General features: G+C 34.7%; 1 protein-coding gene and 1 long non-coding RNA gene across 3 annotated transcripts in view; one reads left to right on the top strand and one right to left on the bottom strand.

Moving 5' to 3' along the window:
* The window catches only part of LOC114335025 (arylalkylamine N-acetyltransferase 1-like), a 210,995-nt gene that overhangs the window by 85,021 nt on the left and 101,784 nt on the right, over window positions 1-24,190 (bottom strand). The gene's annotated exons all lie outside the window — the stretch shown is intronic.
* LOC114335026 (uncharacterized) overlaps window positions 1-24,190 on the top strand; it is a 124,236-nt gene that overhangs the window by 95,675 nt on the left and 4,371 nt on the right. The window lies entirely within an intron of this gene.

Here is a 24,190-nt window from a genome sequence, read left to right as displayed (position 1 = left end):
TTCCATTGATGGATGTACGATGTACGATGTACTTAAATGTTATTCGATTTTAATTTTTATATACAAATATTTTTTGTACAGTATTTTTGCCGCCCTCTCGTAATTTGCCGCCCTAGGCACCTGCCTATATTGCCTAATGGATGAAGCAGCCCTGACCATAAGTATTGCTGACAGGTAGCACATTTTGTCGCTTTTAGTCAATTCATATCCTCACAGGACTATGGAAACCAATATCCAGTGGAAGGTAGAAAAAGGCAGTGGAAGGTAGAGTCAGGGCCGATGAGGAAAGGAGAAATCTACCTCCACAAAATGGTTACACGTAGGGCTAACAACCCTACCTTTTAAAAGGATCGATATACGATGATTACAAAAATCTTTTTAAATAAAGTTAAATCAAACACATTCGTTACGTTCGAGGTTAGAAATCTACGGGATCTGAACGCAGACAATGACCAATTTTTGGTTAGAGCAAGAAGCTGGTTAACATCTCCGAGCCAGATAGTGGTTTTATTTAAAGAATTTTTAAACAAAAGGAAAAGTAACCATACCAGATTCCGATATGAAACACCTTCTTTTTTTTCTTTTTCTTCTTCTTCTCTTATACTTTAGACCTCTAAGGTGTCGGATATGGAACACCAAGACTTTCAAAAACATATTATGATAAATAAATCTCAAATAAAACTGCGGGCTACTTCTGTAACTGCAGTACTATTGCAAAACGGTAAAAATTTAACTACATGAAATAAATAAAAAGATGAAATAAAACTAATAAATAACAAACAATGATATAATGATTTTGCATACAAGAACTCGCTGTGAGGATTATTTCATTTACCTGGTCTCAGTTCATCATTTGCACAGCTTTTGCCAGGCAATAACATCAGTAGTATAAAGGGGATTGGAAGTTCTCTCTCAAAAATTATCCCCAAATTATTGACCCGCTTTTTTAAATCAAATTAGGTACTTGTTTCGTAGTTGCAACTAAGTCTATCAAATCTATCAATGGTTAACTATGCCATGCAATGGAGAGCTTGTGTTTGTCATCAATTTTTAATTATTAATATGGTACAATTTTCAAAGAAAATTATAATTTTTTAATGGTATGGATAATAATCTTCACCAAACAATCAGCTTTTGTTGAGTAAAATTGCATTTTTATTATTTATACAAAATTATTCTTCATTAACTGGAAATATTGCTTTTATTTGTAAAATAAATTATCAATATATTATAAAATATTATTCAAAAACAATTATTCTCTAGTTTCGTAGTATTTCAAGCCATTTAATACTATTAAATTCATAAATCAAAGTACTAATCAATTTTGAAGATAATGTCGGTATTATGTATTGACTTCAGTAATGAAAGTGTAATTACTAAAAAAAAAAAAAATAAAAATGCTTACTGTTTTTTCAGGATGTTAATAAATTGTAAATTTAACACGGTTGTTATAACGAGAGATTATTGTTTTATTGACGTGAATTTGAGTGGTTCTTGTTAAAAACGACACCAGTTGATCCAACATAAAACTCGATTTTTTATATAAAATCTATTCGCTTGAAAAGGAAATAGGAAAAGATCTATTTGGATATCGCGGTACCATAAAATGAGGTGATTTTGACCGGTTTTGTACTTTAATCCTACAAAAATCATATTTTAAATTTTGCTACATTTTGTATATGCAAATATGTTGTGGGTTTAGGCGTCTACTTTCAGTAGCTTAGATTATAATTACTTACAAGAAAATAATCATGACTTAGAAAAAAAAAACTAAAAAATGCCTTTGGTCAAGTTCACCCCATCTGGGGGGAAGTTGACCGTATATGCTTTTTGCCTGTTAAACTTATTTTTGTTTTAGGTGGGGTTAATTTGACCGTTTTTTAAACCATTGTTTCTTAATTCGTTATATCGGTGGATTAACAACCCTTGGAATATTAGTTCTTTTTTTTAATTTAAAAATGAATTCTTAGATATTTATAAATTTGAATGGTTAAAAATAATTTTAAAAATTATACAGGGTGGCTGAAGTATATCACAATAGATATTTTTCTATGTTTTCGCTCAAATTCACCCCAGCGGTCAAAGTAACCCCATTTTACGGTACTATGGAAAGGATCGCTGGAAGGAGCGGCCCAGGCCGAAGAAGAACATCTCGGCTCCGAAATCTTCGAGAGTGGTATCAAGTGGTATCAAGAGACCTCCGCTAATTGGTTTCTTCTTCTTTAAGTACCGTGCCCAAATTTTTAGGCGTGGGTAGCTTCCATAACAATTTGCCGATATCGTTCTCGATCTTGTGCGGCATGTAACAATTGATCTGCTGATAAGCCAGTCCATTGACAAAGGTTTCGGAGCCATGAATATTTCTTTCGATCAATTCCTCTTTTTCCGTCGATCTTTCCATTGAGTATTAACTGCAGCATCCTGTATCTGCTACCTCTCATTATATGCCCCAGATATTCAAGTTTTCTCTTTTTTATCATCTTCATTAAGTCACCTTCGCCTTGACCTACTCTGTTTAAGACTTCTCTGTTTGAAATGCGTTGAACCCAAGATATTCTGAGCATTCTACGATACGACCACATCTCAAAGGCTTCTAATTTGTTCATCATGTTAACCTTCATGATCCAGGTTTCACATCCATATAGTAATACAGGATACACATAACATTTTAGGAACTTGATTCTTAGTTGTAAGTTCAGCTGAGAGTTGCTCAGAATAGATCTAAGTTTCATAAATGCTCCTCTTCCAATTTCTATACGAGTTTTAATTTCTTCATCCGGATTTAGTGTCTCGTTTATCCAACATCCTAGGTATTTAAAATGGTTAACTTTTGTTATTGATTCATCATTGACAATTAGTTGCATAGGGCCGACGTCTTGTTTACTAACCACAAGTAACTTTGTCTTTGTTGCATTTATGTTAAGTCCGTTATTGGAGCATTCTCTAGTGACTCGATCTATAAGGAATTGAAGATCTTCGATATTTTCAGCCATGATCGCGGTGTCGTCTGCATATCTGATGTTGTTAATAGTTTCTCCCCCGATTCGAACTCCACATTGTCCTTCCAAGGCTTTATTAAAAATTATTTCTGAGTATACGTTAAACAAAGTTGGGGATAACACACAACCCTGTCTGACACCTCTTTGAATGCAAATTTTGTCTGTTTCTTTGCCGTCTACCAGAATAGAAGCTTCTTGATACCAATATAGATGTTGTAAAAGTCTCAGATCTTTATCGTCTATTCCAATCATTTCTAGATATTCAAACAACCTATTATGTTGAACTCTATCAAACGCCTTCTCAAAATCTATAAAGCAGACGTAAATTGGTTTCTGTACTTCCCATGATCGTTGAAGTAATGTTAACATTGAGAACAAAGCTTCCCTTGTTCCCAATCCTTCTCTGAAACCGAATTGTTTGTTTCCCATTGTCTCTTCACATTTCTGCTTGATTCTATTAAGAATTATCTTAAGAAATAGCTTGAGAGAGTGGCTCATGAGACTAATTAGTCTAAAGTCTTTACATGATGATGTATTAGGCTTTTTTGGGAGTGGAATAAATGTAGACTCTAACCATATCTGCGGCATCATGCCAGTCTCGTATATATGGTTATAAATGATTGTTAGTTGTGAGACATTGTCGTCATCCAGAAGTTTGAGCCAGTCTGATGGTATTTGGTCAGGGCCTGGAGATTTCCCATTTTTGCTCTGTTTGATGGCTTTCTCTACTTCCGCTTTTAAAATACTAGGACCAGTATTCGCATACTTTGTGGTGTTAAGTGGTGGCCTCGTATCCAGGAAGAGCTCTTTTATATAGTTAGTCCATTCTTCCTTTTTTTCATCCAAGTCGAGAATTATTTTACCTTTGGAGTTTCTCATAAAGTGAGGAGTTCTTTTTCTCTGAGTGTAGGTAATTTCTTTAAGCTTTTTATGTATATTAAACTCGTTATGTTTTCTTTGTAGTTCTTCCATTTCACGACATCTTTGTTCCATCCAGTCCTCTTTTGCTCGCTTAACCTCGTATCTTATTTGTCGATATATCTCTCTATACCGAATCTCGTCTTTGTTTTTCCAATTTCTAATTGGTTTAGAGCTGCCGTAAACAAAGTTATTATTTCCAATATGATCCCAATCTTCGATAATCGGACAGGGTACTGAAATAGGAAGATAGGAAAAAAAGTGGGTCTTTCCAGCATTTAGGTAACATGTAAAATAGGATATCGTTAACAAATAAATACTTTTCTCGATTTTAAGTTAATGTTTATATATCTACAGGGGTCCTACACATATATTTCGATCTCCACCTTTTTTGGTCACTACATTCCTCCTTATTTATGGTTTTAGCTCTCATTATTACTCTGCTTATTTCTCTACATTCTAATACTGGTTGTCTCCTCTTCTTCTATTCCTTAGTTTTACGCCTGTTTTGGTCATCGTTAATCTTTCATTCGCGTTACATGCCCGTAGTATAAAAGCTGTTTGGATTCTATTGTATCTACGGTATTGTAAATCCTTCCTGTTTCCTTCTTATTTCTTGATTTGAGATGTGAGTCTGGAGATAACCCACACGCTTTTCTTAGATAGTCAATTTCTACCACTTCCCGTTTTCCTTCTTTTTCTTTGTCATTTGCTAACATTTAGCTCCTTCTTCTTCTTCTTCTTTTTGTATAGACATGACTCTGTCAGTTTTTTCAATGTGCCTCTAGTAAGTTGTCCTTCCATCGATTTCGTGGTCTTCCCACTGATCGTCTTCCTACTGGGGAACCGTCTCTCGCTGTCCTCACTGTCCTATTTGTTGTCATTCGGGTTATGTGGTCATTCCATTCTATTCTTCTGCTTCTTACCCAGTTATTAATGTTATTCACCTTACCTCTCCGTTGTATATCTGTGCTTCTAGCTCTGTCCCATAGAGTCTTACTATCGATTTTTCGAAGGGTTTTCATCTCCGCTGTTTCGAGCAATCTTTTTGCCCTCTTTGTGTCGGGTCGTGTTTCTGCCGCGTATTTTATTATTGGTCTGATGACTGTTTTGTAAATTCCGCCTTTCATTTCTTTTCCGATATTTTTATTTCTCCATATTGTGTCATTTAGGCCACCTGCGGCTCTGTTTGCTCTATTCATTTGATCTTCCACTTCTGTTTCGAGCCTTCCGTAGCTAGATAGTGTGATGCCTAGGTATTTAAACTCTATCTCTTGTTCTATTATCTGACCTTACAGCTCCAATTTACATCTTATTGGATCTGCTGTTTTAACCATGCATTTTGTCTTTTTTGATAAAATTAACATGTTAAATTTTCTGGCGATTATGTTGAATTGGTGCAGCATACGTTTTAAATCATCTTCACTTTGAGAGATTAGTATTGCATCGTCCGCATAGCAGATTATTTTAAGTTGTTTTTTCCCATTTGGTATCCTTTTTTAGTTCTAACTTTTTTTTATTATTTCGTCCATGATCAGGTTGAACAATAAAGGACTCAAGGAATCTCCCTGTCTTATCCCATTGCCGCCTTCAATTGGGTCAGCTAGTTCATCTTCCACTTTTACTTTTATTGTGTAGTTCTGGTAGATATTTTCTATCGTTTTAATTATTCCCAGAGGTACCTCTCTCGAGTACTTATAACAAGTGGATAACGTCCTTTAATAAGACCCTGTCAAATGCTTTCTTAAGGTCCACGAAATATAAATATGCCGGTTTGTTGTATTCCAACGATTTCTCTTGAACTTGCCTCATTATAAATACGAGTATAGCGTCAGTGCATGACCTTCCCGACCTAAAAACTTGTTGTTCTTCTGCTGATGTTATAATTTCATTCAATTTGTTTGTTATCACTTTCAGCATACATTAACATTTAGCTCCGTACGTCAAAATTGGTTTTACAGCCTAGATTGTCATTTTTGCTAGTAAAATAATTTTAGGAAAACAAAGTAATGAGCTTAGTGTTTGTATTACATTTCGGCCCTGTTGTATTTTCTGGTTTCGATGTTCCTCCCTTATTCGCTATCACTGTCGCTAGGTTTTTAAATTTTTCGTATTTTTTTGACACATGTAACCGAGAGTTATGGGTCTATTTCTTTGTCCTTTATTTCAAGATATCCTCAATGTTGATTGTGAGTCACCAATTTTCGTATTCGTCGGTTAACTTTCGAATCATATAATCCATGTCTTTCTTATCGTTTGTCATAATCACTTGATCGTCTGCGAAGAAAATATTTGTTATGTACATTTTGCCAAGTTCTATTCTCATTCCTGTGCATTTTCTCCTCCAGTTTTGTAATGCTTCGTGAATATAGATTTTAAATAGAGTTGGGGACAAAGAATATCCTTGCCTTTTTAGTCTCCATTTTAACGGCACTTTTTGCATTTATGCACATGTTCGCTCTAGCATTACTTAGGCCTGCCTTGGTCAATATTTCAAATAATCTTTTTTATTAATTAATCTTAAACTATTAATCGGTAAATTTCTGGCTGTTCTTTTGTCTTTAATTTATTGAAGTACAAATATATTATCAACACAAGATCTGTCAACACGGAATCCACTCTAATCTTCTATTTCCTCATACTGATTTTGGATTCGTTCTTTTATCAATAGCTAATTATTTATATTAATGAGCTAATAACGCTTATACCTCTGTAGTTTTTACAGTATTCTTTTTGTGCCCTTTTTGTGGATAGACCTTCTATACGTCATCATCATCTTTGGCTTTTACAACTCTTCTACTATTTTCCATGGCTTACTTCCACCTTCTCCTGGTCTTCTCTGACTGCATCTTTCCACCTTTTTCTAAGCCGTTCTGCCGCTTTTCTACCGTCTGGTCTTTCCTAAAACACATTGTTAATCAGCATTCATCTGGCTTGCAATTTTTAGAAACCATGGAGGTGTTACCAGGGAAATGGACCAATAAGTTTTCAATTAAAAATCTTTTATTAATATTTTTAATATTTTTCAATATTATTAATGTTTATATTAGGTTGAAAACTTTGCCTTTCAGTGGCCAGATGACGCTAGTCACCTACTCCATTAACGTCAGTTTCAATGCGGGGATAAGCTTTCGTGGTTTTGTCACTTCGAGCAGAGAGCAGCAAGCCTACCCCTCTCCAATGATGACTCCAAAAAGAGTCGAAAATCGTCGATTCAGAGTGCTGGTTTGCGCTCCCTGTTCCAAGTGAAAAATAAGACAGTTTTTGCCTTCGCATTGCAACTGAATAAAAATGAAATTTTTATTTTATTTTTATATTGGTCTTTACTCATTTGAGTAACTATTCCGTTGGAATTTACCAGCTGAACAGACGGGGTCGTGAATTGTAAGTTTTTAAATTCCCTCTTGTCTTCTTCGCTTCAGAATCCATCTGGCTTGCAATTTTTAGAAGCCATGGAGGTGTTACCAGGGAAATGGACCAATAAGTTTTCAATTAAAAATATTTTATTAATATTTTTAATATTTTTCAATATTATTAATGTTTATATTAGGTTGAAAACTTTGACTTACATTGTTAATCAGTATGTTGTCATCACTTCGTACCACGTGGTACGGAGTGATCTAGCTTCTATACTCCACTGGGTAAATTGGAAAATATTGACACGTGTCTAACAGAACATTGATTAATCTTTGGATGAGTTGTTCTTTACTGACGGTCGGCTATAATGTTGGCGAATTGTCTTTCGTCTTATTTGCCATTATTGTTAAGTAATGTGTGCCCATTACAATTCACTTTCTAAGGTGCAGGGGTAACTTGTTGTAGACCCAATAAAAGACTACATTTTAATAATTATTTCTTGAAATGATACTTAAGAAGGCAGTACCTATACAGTAAACAACTTGTTGTCAATTGGATGTCATAGTTAGATTTTAATTGATGCTGATCTCAAGCACGGAATTCATTATTTGCTTTTTTTGTTTAGTCCACGAAATGATTTTGGGCCTAAAAAATATTTGCAAATTTGTTAGCTTCCTCATTTCTACCTGACACTAATATATAGATTATATTTTTGTTCGCAGCAAAATAGTCCTACATCAGCTTTAACTTATTATGATTAGAAGACTATAAGTAGCTTCGATGTAATCTATCCTAAAAGAATCTATACTTGCATTATGGGACTCTCTACGGATGTATTCTTGGTCACTAATATCTTTGGTGTAGATTCTTCTTCTACGGCACTACAGCCCAAATTGAGCCTTGGCCTCCTTAATTTTTTGCCTCCGCCCTTGCTTGTCTGTGGCCGCTCTTCTCCATGCACGGACTCCTAAAAGGGCTTGTGCGTCGCTGTTTACTGTGTCTTCCCAACCGGTCTCTTTCCCTGCTTTCTAGCATTCAGTGCTCTTTTTGGTAGCCTATTCTCTCCCATTCTTATCGCATGTCCTGCCCATTGCAATCTTTGTATTCTAATGAAGTCTGACAGGGGTGCTTCCTTATAAAGTTGATAAAGTTCGTTGTTGTATCGACTTCTCAAAATTCCGTTTTACCTCACAGGTCCTAGTATTCTCCTCAGCATTTTCCTTTCGAATGTGTCGAGTTTGTTTTTGGATGTTTCTTTCAGGACCCAGGCTTCACTGCCATATCATGTTATTGGTCGAATTAAAGTTTTATAGATTCTCATCTTTGTATTTCGATGGACACTTTTAGAACGAAATATAATATGGGACAGGACAAAATAAGCTCTGTTTGCCTGCGTTATTCTCTTCCGTATTTCTTCATCTTCTGATCCGTCGGCATATATTTCTACACCCAGGTATGTAAACTTTCCAGCCGTTTCAATGTCATCTTCATGTATAATGTTTTGTGGGACTATATTTCTTCTCGTCTGAGTCATTATTTTTGTTTTTTCTGTGTTAATTTCCAGACCTAGCATTTATGTTTTTGTTTTTAGCTCTGCGTATGTTTCCTGTGCTCCTGTTGATGTTCTACTCATAATATTAATATCATTGGCATAAGCCGCCAGTTGAACCGATCGGTTCGTCAGTAGGTCGTCCACTTTGCATTTGCCTAACCGCATACTCCAGTGCCAGGTTAAACAAAAGTCTGTCCGGTGGTTTTGTATTCGTACACATGCCTGAGTTTCATCCATTGTGGCTTTAGTGAGTCTTATTAGCTTGTGTGGTATTGCCAATTCCGCCAATATAGTATAGTTTGTATAGTATAGTTTGTTATTTTGATTAAGTTGTATGCCTGTTTGAAGTCTACAAACACGTTGTGAACATCAATATCGTGTTCCCATGATTTTCTCAAGATCTGTTTGATTGTTAATATTTGATCCAGTGTCGATCTTCCCCGTCGGAAGCCCGTCTGATACTCTCCAATAATATTTTCTGCTAGTGGTTGGAGCCGCTTGTTTATAATATACGTGAGCACTTTATATGCTGTACATAGTAGAGAGATTCCACTGTAATTTTTGCATTGGAGTTTGTCTCCTTTTTTATAGATCGGGCATACTATACTTTTCTTCCAGTCGTCGGGTATTTTCTCTTCTTGCCATATGTCTGTGATGAGCGCGTGGATGTGACTTGCTAGGTGGTCGCCACCTATCTTATACAGTTCTGCTGGTATTTCGTCAACTATCGGAGCTTTATTGTTTTTCTGGGCCTTAATAGCGAGAACTTCCTCTATAGTTGGAGCTTCTACTCCATCATCTACTTCATTCTCTTCTACGTAATTCATACCCATTTCATCTTCCATGTCTACTTGTGTTCCAAGTAGGATCTGAAAATAATGCTTCCAGGTTTCTGTGACTTTCTGTTGGTCACTGATTATTTGCCCACTTTCATCTTTATATAGACCTGTTTGAGGTTTATACCCACTTCTTATCTTTTTTAGGTAATCGTATGCCCCTCTAATTTCGTTGTTTTTGAAATTTTCTTCCATTTTTTCTATTTGTCTATTTTCATAGGCTCTCTTTTTCTTTCTACATTTCTTGTCTGCTTTCCGTCTTGCGACTTTAAATAATGTTCGTCTTTCCCGTGTTCTTCTTTTTATGTACATTTTGTGTGCTTCATTTCTTTCCTCTATTGCTTGTCTGCACTCGTCATCAAACCATGCTCCTCTTCTCTGCTTTTTCTTGTTTTCCAGGGTGGACGCTGCTGCTGTCAGTACTGCTGTTTTGATATTACTCCATTTGCTATCTGTGGAGTGCAGTTCTAGCATCCTTAACTCATTTACGACTTCTTGTTCGAACTTCGCTTTACATTCCTGGATCTTCAGTTTTTCCAGGTCCAGTTTGTTTATTCTTTGTTGTCTTTCGTTTCTTTCCCTGTTAACTCTGCATCTAAATTTGGTTTGTAGTAAAAGATGGTCTGATCCACAGTATGCTCCTCGTCGTGTTCTTACATCGGAGATACTACTGGCTGCCCTTTTGTCTATCAGCACATGGTCAATTTGATTGGTTGTGATTACATCTGATGAAATCCATGTCATTTTATGTATGTCTTTATGTGGAAAGCATGTGGAACTTATAACCACGTTTTTACTGGTGGCAAAATTTATCAAAAACTCACCATTCTCGCTTGTTTCATTATGCAGTGAGTGTTTTTCTAGCTCCTATCTCGAGCTGTTGGTAGAAGCTTTCCTTTGTATGTTGCCCTTGTTCTTTTGTTGGGCAGTGAATGTTTATCATTGTTAGGTTGAAGAAGTGGGTGCAAATTCTCAACTTGCATATGCTTTCACTGACTGCCGGAAATCTATGATTTTTGACTTAAAATCATTATCCACCACAAATGCAACTCCACATTCTTTGCTGTAGATTACCACTGCAAATATAATTGGGGGCTCTCAAGGAATTTGAAAAGGTTTAAATTCGGTCTCCTTATTTCTACCCCAGTTATCATATGTTTTGAATACGTATGTGGGAAAATTCGTCTTTAATTCTGATTTAGCTACCCACTTTAAAAACGTTTTAAACTGAACTGCTACAATGTCTATAATTGTAACAAATATAACTAGCCGAACTCCAATGGTATCTATTGAGTCACTTAAGGATCCCAGAGAGTGAAATTAGTTTGCATTGGAACTTGCTTTAAGGTCCTTCAGTCACTAATCAAGTTAGCTGATTTCATTTTTGTGTCTGAGGACGTCTTCAAAGCATTAGTTACTTTGTCATTCATCACTCGTGCAAAAACGGGAAACTTTTGTTTATTCTAAAACTGCTGTGCAGCATGTAGGTATTGCCACTCTAATTTCCCACATTATTATAACAAATTAACTAATGATGTCTCGTTGATTAAATTGTTATTTACCGATACATATTTAGTCTTTTGTGCAACACTATTAGTTATATTGTGTACACTAAGTTCTTTATTACTTTTTTTCAAACCACAACATGCTTTAGGTGTAGAAATCTACTGCAAATGCAATCTACAACAAGCACACACTAGGAAAGCTTACCATTTTATTCACAAATTCAAACTCTGCTGATGATGTTTTTCTATAGAAAAATATATTAATTAGCAGGCAAAATAACTAGGCGAACGAATAAAATACATGATCATGATAATTGATAAATTAATTATCTTATTCCTGTGCACTGCTCAAACTTATACTAAACGCATTTACAACTCAATGTGAACACATGAGAAAATATTTCTTGTTCTTTTTTAAAATGTTCTTATAAATGAAATACAACTTTTTTAAATTCTTAATTTATTACATATCTAGTTCCATTCATGTTTGTAAATTATAGACATTACAGTTCATTAAATTTCAAATTTTAAATATTTTACTCAAGATTAATTCACAGAAAACAAATCAGACGGTAATTATCTTATGTAATAATTAATAGTGACAAAAGTAAAATGCAACAAAATGAAGACCAAGATGAACGAAAACGTGCAATAGATAGATATAGTTCTTCCACTCTAACTTTTCCCATACGTCACGATTCATTTTCAAACAAATTAAGTCAAAACATAAAGTGAAACGAACGCCGATGTGTATGTACATTTTGTATACTGTATACTATAAACTATATACTATATACTATAGACATCGGCGTACGTTTCATGTTTTGATTTAATTTGTTTGAAAATGAATCGTGACGCATCGGCAAAGATAAAATGGAACAACTATAATACCTGAACTGTTACAGAAAACAATAGATATCGAAAACAGAGATAAGTAGAGAACCTAATAATAATAACAACTTGTGAATGTGAAACCCATGAATAGAGTAATAATAATAATGGTAAATGTGACAATGCACTTTTTGAGAATAATTCTGAGAAGGCTTTCTACCAAAAACTCAATTCTACTGTAGAAAGTGTTGACAAGCCTTACCCAAGCCAAGAAGAAATTCATGAGTTTCGGGGAAAGCAACTTTCCACACCAGCTGCTCTTAACAGCAATGCTGGCTGGATAGAAGATACGACGCACAACGGTCACCACTACGTTACTGCTAACTACGAACCATTCACGACTGAAGAGGTCTCGAATATCATCAAAGAGTATCTTCATAACTGGAAATCTCCTGGACCAGATGGAATTAAGAACTTCTGACTTAAGAAGTTTTGGAATGTTCATGAGTGTTTATCAGCATTAATTAATCATGTTATTTCAATCCGCAGGAAATGCCACCATTTTCTAACTTATTTAATAGCGAAGGATCAAAATACCACCCACGATCCAGCCAAGTACCGTCCAATCACTCGTCCGACTTTGTATAAATTGGTCACATCCTGTGTAACCCGGCGGCATATTTACAGATGCTTGCGTGTGTAGACACCAGGGTGTTGAAATCAGTTAGGGTTTGGAAAAACAGTACATTTACACATGCTAGCGCGTTTTGACACCACGGTGTTGAAATCAGTTAGGGTTTGGAAAAACAGTACGTTTACAGACGCTAGCGTGTGTTGACACTAGGGTGTTGAAATCAGTTAGGGTTTGGAAAAATAGTACAGTTACAAATACTAGCAGATTTGGACACCAGAGTGTTGAATCCAGCTAGCTTTTTTAGTAATTAATATACATGCATAAATGCTAACGGCTATTGACTTTCATTTTATATACCTACTGCTGTGGAAAAATATTTAAGTGATTTAGGTATTAGTAAATAATTAAACGTTGTTGGGATATAAACAATAATATATTAACACAAAATAACAACATAAAAAGTAATGTTGCTCTCAAGCTATTTGCTTGTGGAATTTTTATAATTAACTATTTAGATGGGAAATAAGCCACAATTAAATTGAAAAAAATAATTTTATTAACGTTTTGATGCCCAAATCCGGTGTCGTTGTCAAAATAAAAAATACTACTACAGGGTGTTTGGTAAAGAATTGGCCATAGCTTAACCTCAGGTTTCTGAGGTTAAAATAGGCCGATTTAAGCTAACTTATCTTAGTACAAAGTTTATAATAACCGAGATACAGGGTGTCAAAGTTAAACTTTTTTTATTTATTATTGAATATTTCCTGACAGGCATGAGATATCAACAAGAAATTTGGTATGTGGGGGTTTTTCGGGACGAGAAAACTAAATTCCCTACCAAAAGTTATGTGTTGCCCAGAGGGCGCCACATACGCCTTTCAGCACTCATTTAATACGTTCAATTTTTTTTATCCGTCACTCCGTATAATTTTGACATTAAAATTTGTATTCCCCTATTAGTTTTAGTTAAAAAAGGTATACCTCTTTAATCTCCCTAAACTCAACCGTTTACGAGATAAAGCATTTTAAATCTGCGGTGCAACATAATTTTTAGCATAATATCATTGTAGTTACATCAGAAAAATAACTTAAAACCATAAAATTATCCAAAAATGTATCGCAAATTTCTTCAAATGGAATTTGCGATGCAATGCCATAAATTTGAGAACTGGCACAATTATTATGGTTTTAAGTTATTTTTCGGGTGTAACTACAATGATATTATGCTAAAAATGATGGTGTATCGCAGATTTAAAATGCGTTTATCTCGAAAACGGTTGAGTTTAGAGAGATGAAAGAAGTATAGCTTTTTTAAGTAAAACTAATAGGAGAACAAAAATTTTAATATCAAAATTATACAGAGTGAGGGATAAAAAAAATTTAACGTAATAAATAAGTGCTGAAAGGCGTATGTGGCGCCCTCTGGGCAATACATAATTTTTGGTAGGGAATTTAGTTTTCTCGACCCAAAAAAACCCCACATACCAAATTTCATGTTGTTATCTCATATCTGTCAGGAAATATTCAATAATAAATAAAAAAGAAGTTTAACTTTGACACCCTGTATCTCGGTTATTATAAACTTTGTACTAAGTTAAGTTAGCTTAAACCGGCCTATTTTAACCTCAGGAACCTGAGGTTAAGCTATGGCCCATTCTTTACCAAACACCCTGTATATTAAACAAAAATGTTGCTTGGTAAAAAATTCTACTAATAATTTTTTTAATCTGACTCATTTATATTGGCAATTCATACATATATTATACATTTTAAAGTATTTTTTACTAAACAACAACATTTTTGTTTAATTTAGTAGTACGTATTTTGTATTTTGACAACGACACCCGATTTGGGCGTCGAACCGTTAATAATTTTTTTTTAATTTAATTGTGGCTTATTTCCCATCTAAATAGTTAATTATAAAAATGCCACAAGCACATAGCTTCAGAACAACATTATTTTTTATGTTGTTTTTTGTGTTAATATATTATTGTTTATATCCCAACAACGTTTAATTATTTATTAATATCTAAATCACTTAAATATTTTTCCACAACAGTAGGTATATAAAATCAAAGTCAATAGCCGTTAGCATCTATGCGTGTATAACCACTAAAAAAGCTAGCTGGTTTCAACACTCTGGTGTCCAAATCTCTTAGTATTTGTAAGTGTACTGTTTTTACAAACCCTAACTGATTTCAACACCCTAGTGTCAACACACGCTAGCGTCTGTAAACGTACTGTTTTTCCAAACCCTAACTGGTTTCAACACCGTGGTGTCATCACGCGCTAGCATCTGTAAATGTACCGTTTCTCCAAACCCTAACTGATTTCAACACCTTGGTGTCTACACACGCAAGCATCTGTAAATATGCAACCCGGCGTATCTACCAACACTGTGCTCTAGAAAATATCATTTCTCAGCCATTTCTAACCAGGCATTCACCAAAAAAAGAAACCTCGTTACTGCCTTTATTGACTACAAAAAGGCCTTTGATTCAGTGCCGGATGAATGGCTTATAGATATATTAAGAATATATAAAGTCGATGATAACATGACCTTTTTAAAGCATATAATAACAAGTTAGAAGACTAAAATTCACTTGCAAATACCTGGTGAAGACAATATCGAAACGGAAAATATCGCAATCAACCGGAGCCTGTTTCAAGGAGACTCTCTGAGTCCGTTGTGGTTCTGTTTAGCTATAAACCCCCTATCCCAACTATTAAACTCCACTGACTCATGTTTTAGCATTAAAAACAACAATACTGTAGTAGCGAAGCTTAATCATCTGTTGTATATGGATGATTTGAAATTAATGGCTTCCACTCGAAACAACCTAGAACAGATGCTAAAAACTGTAGAAACATTCTCCAATGATATTAGTATGCACTTCGGACTAGACAAGTGCCGTGTTTTAAATATAATCAGAGGAAAGGTACATCCCAGTGGATTCGATATGCAAAATGGCCAGAACATCGAGGCCATGGGTGCAAACGATATGTATCTACAAATATCTTGGAGTAAAGCAGGCCCGGAAAATTGACCATAAACAAATGAAAACAGAGATAACTACGGAGTTTATACGAAGGGTAATACAGCTGCTTCGCGCACACCTTCTCAGTAGAAATTTGTTTAAGGCGCTAAACACCTACGCATGTTCCGCGCTTAGCTATTCATTTGGCATTGTTAAGTGGTCAAAAACGGACATAAAAAATCTTCAGCGAAAAGTAAGAACACACCTCACAAAGTAGTCCTGTCGCCAGGGGGGGTACAACGGCCTCCTGTATTCAGATGGACTTACCCAAGTTTTTATTATGTATTTTGGCCCGTAGAACACGAATTTTTTGGGTAACAGTTGATCCGGATGTCGATAAGATTGTTATAAACAAAGAAGTTGAGGAATTACATAACAGCGATTTCTCGCAAAACAAAACATGTTTTTGTATTTTTTGGGCCATTCTAACCAAAAAGTGTTCCTACAAATTTTTCCGTAGGATGCATAGTTTTCGAGATAAACGCGGTGGAACTTTCAAAAATTCGAAAAATTGCAATTTTTTTACCCGAATAACTTTTGATTAAAAAATAAAATAGCAATTCTGCTTACCGCATTTGAAAGTTCAAGTCAAATTCTATCGGTTTCGAATATATACATTGCTAAAAATGTATGTGTTTATTGCTAAAAAAAGCTATAAACACATACCCGTGTTTCCCGTGCCTAATACATGCGTTTATATGCATGCTACGTAGAAATAGTCTCGCTTGCACTTGTACCTACTCTACCTACTCGTTCGATTTTAAATGAGAAATCATTGAAAACATCACTCCAGCACTAGGTGTTTATACTTTTGTTTAACAATAAAATAATAAATTTTTAGCAATGCAAATAACTAAAACCGATATATTTTGACTTGAACTTTCAAATGCGGTAAGCAGAATTGCTATTTTATTTTTTAATCAAAAGTTATTCGGGTACAAAAATTGCAATTTTTCGATTTTTTGAAAGTTCCACCGCGTTTATCTCGAAAACTATGCATCCTACGAAAAAATTTGTAGGAACACTTTTTGGTTAGAATGGCCCAAAAAATACAAAAACATGTTTTGTTTTGCGAGAAATCGCTGTTATGTAATTCCTCAACTTCTTTGTTTATAACAATCTTATCGACATCCGGATCAACTGTTACCCAAAAAACTCGTGTTCTACGGGTCAAAATACATAAAAAAAACTTGGGTAAGTCCATCTGAATACAGGAGGCCGTTGTACCCCCCCTGGCGACAGGACTAAAGGCACAAAAACACCATCCTAAAAGTGCAGTAGAAAGAACGACATTACCACGGAATTTAGGAGGAAGAGGACTTATGGATATAGGTGAGCAATTAGACAAACAAATTGCTAATTTAAGAACTTATTTTCAGCTGCATGCAAGCTGAGACATCTACTCTACATCAAGCTACCTGCGCAGTAGATGACACAACACCAATCAAACTGAAGGAACCAGAAATACGCATAAACCACGTTACTAACGACGAAAAAATGCGCGCCTGGATGGGTAAACCTCTGCACGGGCGACATTCCAATGACGTCAGCCAAGATTATGTCGACAACAAAGCGTTGAACTACTAGTTGACATCAGGAAAGATGTTCTCCGAAACAGAAGGTTCATTACTGGCCATTCAGGATCAAGTTATACCAACCAGAAATTACCTGAAATATATCGTCAAAGATCCTCAGGCTCGAAACGACAGATGCCGATATGGATGTCAAGCCCAAGAAACCATCCAACATATTACCGGGGGCTGCCAGGCATTTGCTGCAACTGAATACAGGGAACGGCATGACTCAGTTGGAAAGATCTTTCATTAAGAGATAGCTGTGAAACTGGAACTTTTCCAAACGGAATATCTCCCAAATTATCTATACGTTCCTGAGAGTATGCTTAAGAATGACAACTATATGCTATACAGGGACCGCACTGTGCTCACAGACCAAACAGTGGCACATAATAGACCAGATCTTGTATTAGTCAATAAATTAACGAGACAAACAACACTCATTGATGTGGCGATTCCTAACAACAATAATCTACGTACTAAATTTACTGAAAAGATCGCCAAGTACAGAGATCTGGAAATTCAAATACGGAAACAATGGAGAATGCAAAGTATCCAGACAATACCGATTATTATGTCTAGGCTAGACTATTATGTCCTACTGCTGGAGTCATTCCGAAGACCCTCCTCGAAAGCATAAAAAACTGGGTCTCAATGAACATCTGTATAAGATCATGCAGAAAGCTGTACTAGTCGCGACGGCCAGAAGTGTACGAAAATATTTGGGAGATACACCTGCATACCAAGTCACCTAGGGCTCGATAATATGGAAAGAATCCCACCAGAGCTCAATCCTTTTGATACCGTAGGTATCTGGGATGAGTCAACTTTCGCCTTAGAGGGAGTGTGAACCGTATGGCTAAATCTGGATAATGGTAACAACTTGTGAATGTGAAACCCGCATGAATAAAATAAAATAAAAATTACAAATTTTAGTACAAAAAATGTTGAGAGGAATTTTTGAGGAAAATGGGCCGATTTATGATATGTTTATTGACAAGATTTAACCTTTAACTACTGAAATGGATGTTTCAGGACGTAGTCTCTCATATGCATTATGTCGTACCGTTGCCTATTCTTCTTTGTTTTCAATATGAATTTGTCTTATATCACTGTATTTTTTTTACATCATCCACGGATGGATTCTTGACACTGCTGTAGAATAAATTATGCTCCACATAAAATAAACTTTATTTTTTCAAGAAAATTATGAACGCATGTAGATTATTAAAAAAATGGTGGAGGTTCTTATAAAATCCTTTATACACTGAATTACAAAAGACCTGTATTGTTAATTAAAAAATAGTACAATAATGTTAAAAACACTTGAAAGTGGAACAGTTGGATAAACTTGCTGCCATACTAATAGCGAAAGAATACTGAATGAACTGCTTTTAACCATAGAACCCTAAACACTGACGTGCGGTACGTGATACCGCAAGAAAACTTTACGTCCACGTAGTTCAAAGACAATTTTGCCAGAGCGAAGACTTCGTAATAACAAACACCCTTTTCAAATTACCTCCTCGGCGATTATATACATGGACATCTCCACAACATACCAAAGAAAAAATAGTGAGAAATCAAATAGACTACATTCTGATAGCAACGAGGTATCGTAATGCTGTTAAATGTACTAAGACGTACCCAGGAGCTGAAATAGGCTCAGATCATAACCCCGTAGTTACTGTGATAGAGGCGAGACTAAACAAGATTAGGAGACCACACAGAAAGACACTAGATTTAGATAAACTTAGAAACAAAAATATACGACAAGAAACAGGAGAAGAAATAAATAAAAACCTCAGTTCAGTGCAACAACAAATTAACGATACAGATAACGTTAACCAAAAATTAAAGTACATAAATACAGCTATACAAACAGCAGGAAAGAAACATCTGACAAAAACGACAACAAAGAACAAGGGGTGGATGACACAGGACATACTAGACTTGATGGAACAAAGAAGAAAGATGAAGAATTACCTAGACAAATACAAAGAAATAAACAAACACATAAAAAAGAGAATAAAAGAAGCCAAATAGGCGTTGATTAAAGAACGATTAAAGAACTATGAGAAAAAGTACGATGCGTTCAATATGCACAAAAAAGTAAAAGAGATAACAGGAAGCATAAAGAAATGCCAAATAGGTAAACTTAAAGACAAAGATGGAAATCTTATTGTAGATCTAGAGAATAAAATAAAAAGATGGACAGAATACCTGAATGAATTATTTTAAGACGATAGAAACAACTTAACTCAGATAATCAATGCAACTGGGCCAGACATATTGAAAGAAGAAGTAGAATACGCAATAAGAAACGCTAAAAATGGAAAGCAAACTGACCTGATGAGATCCCTACAGAACTGCTGAAGCTTTTGAACGATAAATCCGTAACCATAATATTGCATATATTCAATACAATATACAGTACCGGTATAATACCGCGAAAATGGTTGCTGTCTACGTTTATCACCATACCGAAGAAAACTAAGGCAATGCAATGTTCAGATCATCGAACAATCTCCTTGATGAGTCACCTGCTTAAAATATTTCTTAGAGTCATCCACAACCGAATCTGTCAAAAACTAGACATCGATATTAACGATACACAGATGGGATTCAGAAAAGGATTAGGTACAAGGGATGCTCTCTTTGCCTTAAACGTTCTAACACAGAGATGCTTAGATGTTAACCAAGAGGTACACGCCTGCTTTATAGACTTTGAAAAGGCCTTTGACAAAGTACGCCACAGTAAACTCAAAGAAATCCTGGAGAGTAAGAACATTGACACCAGAGACATACAAATAATATTAAATCTGTACTGGAATCAGCGAGCTAATATATAAATAGAAGACCAAACGTCAGACGAAATAGAAATATGTAGAGGGGTACGACAGGGTTGTATATTGTCACCGCTCTTGTTTAATATCTACAGCGAACAAATATGCCAAGAAGCTCTCTCATATGCAAACGAAGGGGTAATAGTCAATGGAGAAGTTATCAATAACATTCGATATGCTGACGATACTGTGATAATGGCAAGAACAGCGAAAGATCTACAACATCTAGTTGAAAGTATGAATGAGATATGTAATAACTACGACATAAGGATGAACGTTAAAAAAACCAAATATATGACCTTCAGTAAGAATCCAATAAATGACACTAGTATCACAATAAACGGTACCCAACTTGAAAAAGTAAACGAATACAAATACTTGGGAACCCTTATCAATGAAACAGGTGACCAAAATCACGAGATAAAAAGACGTATTGAAATTGCCAGGTCTACTTTTATAAAAATGAAAAAATTATTTTGTAATCGTGATATTAGTATTCATCTACGAACTAGAATGTTAAAATGCTATGTATTCAGTATTTTGCTCTACGGTGTTGAGTCATGGACTCTTAAACAGAGGAATATTAAAAATCTTACTAAAACCATACTAAAACTGCAGCAGTTGGGAGCAGGTACACACCACTTGAAGGTACACAGATGGAGTTGTAGGAATCTTTTATAAAACATTGTTTACGACAAAATATATTTTTGGCGCGGTATGGCATACCGCGGCCTGGATTCCGTGCACTGTGTATATCTACACGTCGCTTTCTATCGATGTCAATTTTCGTAAAAATATTTGAATTTTTAGCTTTAATTGAATTATTTTCTAGTTTTGATAGGTTATACTCTAATTGATGCTGAAGTGACACTTAGTAAAACAAGAAAATACTTGAATTAAAACTAAAAATTAAAATATATTGACATTGATAGAAAGCGATCGGCGCGATGTCAATATATTTTAATTTTTAGTTTTAATTCAAATATTTTCTTGTTTTACTAAGTGTCACTTCAGCATCAATTAGAGTATAACCTATCAAAATTAGAAAATAATTCAATTAAAGCTAAAAATTCAAATATTTTTACGACAATTGACATCGATAGAAAGCGACGTGTAGATATCTACAGTGCACGAAATCCAGGCCATGTCTTTGGTTGAGGGTTAAACAAGTACCTCTATTTAACAACCTGGAAATACATTTTAATTTGAAAACATACCTTTGTACAAAAACTGCGGTCAGGACGTTGTCAAAATTTATTTAAAAAAATGTTTTTTATTTATTAGGTCGTGTCAATTATTATCATAATATTTAAAGATATCAATTAGTTTTAATGCGTTATTCTCAGCAAAATAAGGTTAACTGAAAAAGCTACTCAATCACTAAGTTTTCCTTTATCCCATTTTTTAACATTTACAGAATTAATGTTTGTAATGCGCTGTTGCCATGCTTACGTCTCCCTTCTTAATTAAAAATTTATTAGTAATTCTCTTGAGTTATTTACCAAATAACTAAGTTATTTTTAAGTACAGTGGCGCTCGTTTGATAATCTATTTGTGTCGGTAACGAAGTTTGACGTCAATTTTCCTGGAGAAAATTAAAGTCGTTTCTTTGGGAAAAATTTTGCCTTGTATTGATTTTTCTGAAAGATTAATGAGTTTGTACAGCAATATTAGGGGGTATTTTCCGGGAATACTGACGACAGATTTTCAGAGAATAATTAATCATATTGAAAGTGTTTGTGAAAGATCTCAAGAATTAAATTGAATTAATAAACAAATAACACAAAAGAAACATTCCAAACTCTACTTATGGTAGGGGAGCCCAAGCGGGGATTTTACATGGGGAGAAACCTTGTACCCTGAAAATGTACCTCTACCATATATTAGCTCTTAATGCAGGGGAGTTCGTTAAGGGGGGTGAAAAAGAAATCCATCCCTAGAAAAACTCGAAATCGTCAGATTAAGATAAGGTAAAGTTAAGTACATGCAAAACAGTGTATATTTCAAAAATATCAGATCGAAAAACTAAAAAATACATACTCAATATTTTTCAAAAATCTATCGAATGATAACAAAGACGACTTCCCTCGGAGAGGGGTGGGGGTAAATTTAATATTTTAAATAAGAATCCCGCGATATTTCGCGAAATGAACATCAGATCGAAAAACTGAAAACGACACTTATTCAATATTTTTGAAAAATTTATCGAATGGTACACTTCGCGTCAAAAAAACTGGTACACTTTTTTTTCCCAATGTAAACCTGTGTTCAGACTGGACACAATGGCTCGTGAATCACGGCGTTGTTGCCAGCACAGATAATGAAATTGCACTAAATCTAAATACAAAAAATAACGTTTAAAAATCATGGTGGTGAATCGTAAAACGGGCCATAGGTAACTCAATGTAAAATTATAAACTGTTAAATTCCTGCTTCCCTAATCATTTTACAACAAAAGTCATGAGAAGCTATTTGTAGGGGATTAAAATCTGTATTAAAAACAAAAGCTAAAATATTGTTCTAGGATTTAAACACATTCCAACATTTTGAAAAATACCTACATTTGCCACAGTAGGCATGTGTGTAAAAGTTAGGCCCACGTTATTATTTACCTGATTGTTCGCACATTATTGACTGAATAAAACATCTTTATAATTATGTATTACTTTCTCCTCAACTGAGGTTATGTTATCAATTTTATTATTTTTTAAACAAGAAATGATAAAATAAAAATTTTGACAGTTCAAATTGTCAATATTTATAATAACTTCACTGTGACCGAACGCAACCGATCCACATTATGGTAATGTGTGTGGCCTAACTTTGGCGTATTTCTGTGAAATTATATTTCTCATGATTCGAAAAAAATGAATACATTTAATAAAACACATTAAACATTTTGACAGGCGACATTTTCCACCTATGTGGTTAATATTTCAGCAGTTTCGAATTTTATTGTAATACATAATATTTAAGTTCCACACTTGTTCACTGTAAAAGTTATTCATTTTGTATTAATTTCAAATTGTAATTTTTGCAGTGTGTTTTATTTATTAGTATCCCACAACTTAGAGAAACCCTTTACATTTCTCGATTTTAAATTAAACATAATAATTTAATGTCATGTCTAGAGTTATTATCTGTCATTCATGTTATATCTGTCATAAATTATAATTAGAACACGAATTAATTTATGGGTACTTAATTGAGATGATGGAACATTACAAAATTAATAAGAGAATTTTTTAGGATGCATGTTTAAATAAATGTGACTGACTAATCGAGAATGCTCGATATTGTTTTAATTTTTAGTAAACCTACTAAAAACTTGCGGTCTGCCGCACAGCCCTGCTTTTACCTGGTTTGATATAATATTTTAGTTGAACTGGCAACGTTGCCTAGAAATAAGAATGACATATGTGACAAGACCAATTAACACAACTAGAAAAACACGATTTTCGGTTATAAGACTTGTACCAGTTTTTTTTTGACGCGAAGTGTACCAAACACGACCCCCACGGAGGTGGAGTGAGGGGTTACTTTAAAATCTTAAATGGGAGCCCCCATTTTTTATTGCAGATTTGGATTCCTTACCTAAAAATACGTAACTTTTATTTGAAATATTTTTTCGAATTATGGATATATGACGCTATAATCTAAAAAACGATTGTTGGAAATGGAAAATTAAATTTAAAATGGACAAGTCACCGCTAAAATGGAAAACTTTACTTGACTTTTTTTGGTTTTAGGACCTACTCTTCACGACCCAATAGGTCCCCAAAGCGCTCGAGTGACTGGATATTTAGCATACCTTGCTGCCCTACCATATCGTCGTCATTTGTTTTACAATAACTGCTACTTATGGAAGGTCAATATTTCTAATTACAGTCCTTTAGATGTTGATTTTATTGGTTACATCTTTATTAATCCCAGTGACGGCGTGACATAACTGATTTGGAGGGGAGGTGCGCATAAATTATTCTAAAATAAGTTTTTTTAGATTCCTAAATGATATAATGTGTTTTTTACGTAAAAGCGCAAAAAACAGTTAAACGCTGACGTTTAACTTTTTGTTTTTATCATAATTACAGTTTATCCCA

This window comes from Diabrotica virgifera, chromosome 1, assembly GCF_917563875.1.
Source record: "Diabrotica virgifera virgifera chromosome 1, PGI_DIABVI_V3a".
NCBI lineage: Eukaryota > Metazoa > Arthropoda > Insecta > Coleoptera > Chrysomelidae > Diabrotica > Diabrotica virgifera.
This window is presented reverse-complemented; position numbering and strand designations above follow the sequence as displayed.